Raw genomic sequence first — 5000 nt, forward strand, 5'->3', positions numbered from 1 at the left:
TTTATCTCGTCACAAAGATCAAGCGAGTTTTATCGTGATCAGTGGTAGGATGGGTGGATAGTTCTGGTCCTGTCGTGATGTGCACCCTAGACCCAGTTTTGAATAAGTATGTAGGTACTATTTTTTAAATGAGCTTTTATATAGCGCAATATCCACTAAACGTCCGCAAAGCGCTTACAAGTGGTCCCTGGCTAACAGCAACACTTAACGTATAGGAGATGGCATGACGCCTGTTAGGCGATATTACAACGATTTTAACGGCCACCTGAACACCGTGAGAGAATGTGAGTAAAGAAACGTTTCCAAGGACTCCGCTATGGGCCTAGCGAGGCTCGAACCCAGGCTCTTCCCATCCGAAAGCGAGTGTCATAACACAAGACCACATAGCCGCATACTATAGATTGTGATGGATATTGTGGTAATCTTTTTAAATTATATAATATATATATATATATATATATATATATATATATATATATATATATATATATATATATATATATATATATATATATATATATATATATATATATATATATATATATATATATATATATACATGTCTTTTCCGCCACGATATCATAAGACATCGTCGCCTAGGCATTCCACGAAGGAATGTATATAACTCATTTAACAAGATGTCTGATGTCAACAGGAATCACTCACGTTGTCCAGGTGAGCTAATTGGGGGTTAATAATCTTGCTCAAGGAGAAAGACGAAAGTGCCTGAAGCGGGGCTCGAACCCGGGTCCTTCTGGGTTACAGTGCAATGCCTTAACCACTCGGCCACTTCGCTCCCCCCCCCCCCCCAATCTTAGTATAAATTGTGCATAAATAGCAGTAGTCCTTCAGAACCTTGAGGCCCATATAGTCGAAGTTTATAGCGTGAAACGGAAAATATCATTTGCTTGCCACCCTCTTGATAGGGCGCTAGTCTATCGCAGCGTATTTACTTTCCACCAAAACGAAGAGATTCTGCGACTTTTTCACTCCGGGGTGGACAGGATGGAGGACGGGTTTGGGTACGATGGGTGGGGGGATCAGACAAAAACTCGACTGTCCCAAAGATTGATCTCGGTCTCTTTGTGTATGACGCGAGTGATCTTCCAACTGAGATATGAGTGTGGCTATGTGGTCTAGTGGTATGACACTCGCTTTCGGATCGGAAGGTTCTGGGTTCGAGCCTCGCGCTCGGCGCAAAGTTGAGTCCTTGGAAAAGGCTGTTTAATCACTTTCCCGTACTCAGGTGTAAAATGAGTACCTGGTCGTTAACAGCGCTGTCTTTGTCCGAAAAATTGTAACATCGCCTAACCAGCGTTATGTTCCGTCCTACATGTTTAATGTTGCTGTTGACCAGGGACCCTTTGTAAAGCGCTTTGAGCACATTATTGGATATTGCGCTATTTTGTTTTTTTAAAGTACCCCCTAAAGTAATGCAACTTATGTATGGAATTCAAATATTTCCATATGATTTCCTTGTTGACAAGTAGTGAACATGTGGATTAACTTGAGTTTATATACCGCGCAAATTCCACTTAACGTGCTTAAAGCGCTATACAAAGGGTCGCCGACTATCATCAATGCGTTACATGTAGTAGAACGAGACATGAAGCCTGTTAGTTGATAACACATGTTTCGTTCGGAGGAGATAACGCTGGTAATGGCCAGATACTCATTTACACCTGAGTACTGTGAGAGAATGTGAGTAAAGATTATTTTTCAAGGAGTTAAAAATGCGCCGAGAGGGGCTCATACTGAGGACCTTCCGTTTGAAAGCGAGTTTCATACCACGTGACTGCAGATTTCACAGTCACTAGGCCCACTGCGTCGGAGATTTTCCCAGTTTCAAAAGCGTGAAGCGGACAATAGCAATTGTTTTCTACCCTTTGTATAAGACGCTTGTCTTTCGCAAAGTATTTCCGCCAGATCTAACAGACCCATCTACCCAATCCCTGGGGTCAGAAAAAATAAATATCTCCACTACACCAGGGATCGATCTAGGTCTCTTCGCTTGTGAAGCGAGTGCTCTACCAGCTGAGCTATCCGGACTCATATCCCTCAACTATACCACAGAGCCGCACAAAAGAAATTTAAAACACACACACACACACACACACACACACACAAACTGAGCATTTGTATAGCGCAATATCTACTAAACGTGCTCAAAGCGCTTTACAAGGGATTCCTGAACAACAGCAACCCTTAACATGTAGGACGTGACATGAGGCTTGTTAGGCGACATATTTTTTTTCGGACAGAGACAACACTGTTAACGACCAGATACACTCAGCTCACATCCGAGTACATTGAGAGAATGTGAGCAAAGATCCTTTTCCAAGGACTCAACAATGCGCCGAGCGAATTATACCGCTCGAACCCAAGACCTTCCTATCCAAAGGCGGGTGGGGACAGCGTGGCTCAGCGGTACGGTCTTTGCTCCGTACCCAAAAGGTACCGAGTTCGACTACCCCGCCCGGTTGTGTAGCCTTGAGCATGCCACCTCGCCCTACCTTTTTTTTTTCGGCGCTGCACTGCGGCTGACGGATGGGTTTTTCCTGTTTGCTCATGGAGAAGACCCTAAAAACCAATTCCCCCTTGGGGATGAATAAAGAGAATTTTATTTTACTTATTTTATAATTTAAAAGACCAAATAGCCGCTCAAAAAAAAAAAAAAAAAAAAAAAAAGAATACCCAATGAATAATAAAAATTTAAAAAAACGAAAAAAATATACAAACAAAAACAAAAAACAAAATTTAAAAAAAAACAACAAAAAAAAAAAAAAAACAAACAAAAAAAACCACCCAAAATAATCATTGAATAGGGAACTAGACACGTAGACACATTACGGTAAAGCGGGAGACCGATTACCGCTGTCTATCGGAGAAATTCGATAGCGAATTTTAATCTCCAAACAAAGCGTTCGAGGCTGGGACGCCGGTTCGAGGACGTTCGCTGGCTGGCATATCGGACAACGATAGATCTTTGGTTGGGGGGGGGGGGGGGTACGGAATGGTATGGTGTAGTACGGTACTTAATACGCTGGACAACAAGTAGACAGGCTATCGGTCAGAATTCACGGGGAATAACCCAGGTCGATTGAATAGGACGGGGGGGGGGGATGGGGGGGGGGAAGTGTGGCAGGGATGGTGGTGGTGGTGGTGAGGGGGGGGGGGGAGAGGTGAAGTAACAAGGAAACAAGGAGAGATAATATTAATATTATTATATCGACCTGTGGAGTTGCCAACCCTGATAAATGTTTACTTTGTGTTGCGCAAGTTTATTACGCAATGTTCAGAGTGTAGGGATACAAACTCGAAATGGTATATTACTTTATAAAGGACACGCACATTTTTCTTTTAATTTGTATGTGTGTGTGCGTGTGTGTGTGTGTGTGTTTGTTTGTTTGTTTGTAAGGACACAATATGTTCCAGTGCTATGCAATCGTAGGCCATCAGCCGACGGTTACTCAAGTTGATAAGAGCTAAGGATATATACATATATGGTACAGAGGATGAAATAATCAGTCGCTTGGTGAAAACTGAGATATTGCCAAGTTCAGTTAGAAGGCCATTTTTAAAATCAAAAATAAGTTCTTGTCATAAATGATTAAATCAACCCTTTTGTACATCTTAGGGAAATATCAAAGCTTAATTTCAATTCTGAATATTTTTACAGCTATTCAATTGAAAAAAAAGTATAAAATTTCAGAAAAGTTGCTGGATACCTTTCCCATACATCTGACCATACCTTCATGGGAGGTGTAAAATGTCTCTGTCGAAAAATAAAATAAAATTATAAAATCACCTAACAGGCCTCGTGTCTCGTTCTACACGGTACGTGTTGCTGTTGGGTCAGTGAATCTCTGTAAAACTTTTTGAGTAGGTTTTTGTGGATACTGCGCTATATAAAATCTCAATTATTTTTTTTAAATCATTTTTTTTTAAATTATCAATATCCGTGCTCGTTTATTGATTCAAACCACACACCCAAAACTGACTCTATAAATAGATTCTGTCGCCCTAATGTTTCATTCACATGCGATGGGTTTTTTAAGCCTTTGAATTACATGAATCATAATGAGGCAAATCCAATGAGATGAAAGAGGCGGGGGGGGGGGGGGGATAGGATTGGTGATCTGTGGGAAAATCTTGAGGGGTCCCGAGATAGTTCAGTTGGTAGAGCACCCGCCTCAATTGCAGAGGAACGGAGATTTGATCTCGGGTGCAGTCGGGATTATTTTTTATCACCTCCCTTCACCTAGAACTTCTGACATGTGAAAAATTTCTAGCCAGCATGAAGAATACAAAGTACCGATTTCATTGTTTAGAACCAAGTTTTGTGGTTGGTGGGCTGGGTGGAATTGATATCAGACTATTGAATCCCATTGCTGTAATGAAGGTCTAAAAAAAACCCAAAAAACAACAAAAAAAATGTTGACAAACTTTGTGCATTACAATAATGTCAAATTGGGCCCATTATGGTGATCGTATATCAGACCTGAATATATGTACACGTCGGTTTCGTGAGATTCTTTTAAATAAAACTTAACAAATGGCTACTCTGATAATTTTTTTAACGGTTAAAGATTATTATTATTATTATTATTATTATTATTATTATTATTATTATTATTATTATTATTATTATTATTATTATTATTATTATTATTATTATTATTATTAATTATAATTATATTATTATTATCATCATCATCATTATTATTATTATTATTATTATATTATTATTATTATTATTATTATTATTATTATTATTATTATTATTATTATTATTATTCTTATTATTATTATTATCATTTGTATTTGTATTCTTCCCACACATCATCATCATAATCATATTATTTTCCACAAATAATGTTTTCCTTGGCTTTCTGGCACACACATACACAGATACACACACACTCACACACACTCACACAAACACACACACATACACAGAAACACAAACACACTCTCATACTCATAAAACACATAAACAA

At 39.0% G+C, this 5000-nt stretch overlaps 1 protein-coding gene across 1 annotated transcript in view; it reads left to right on the plus strand.

Moving 5' to 3' along the window:
• Nucleotides 1-5000, plus strand: part of LOC144960644 (uncharacterized) — a 28877-nt gene that overhangs the window by 19540 nt on the left and 4337 nt on the right. The window lies entirely within an intron of this gene.

The sequence above is a fragment of the Berghia stephanieae genome, chromosome 15 (genome assembly GCF_034508935.2).
Source record: "Berghia stephanieae isolate SIO BIC M18660-M18661 chromosome 15, UCSD_Bste_1.3, whole genome shotgun sequence".
Lineage (NCBI taxonomy): Eukaryota > Metazoa > Mollusca > Gastropoda > Nudibranchia > Aeolidiidae > Berghia > Berghia stephanieae.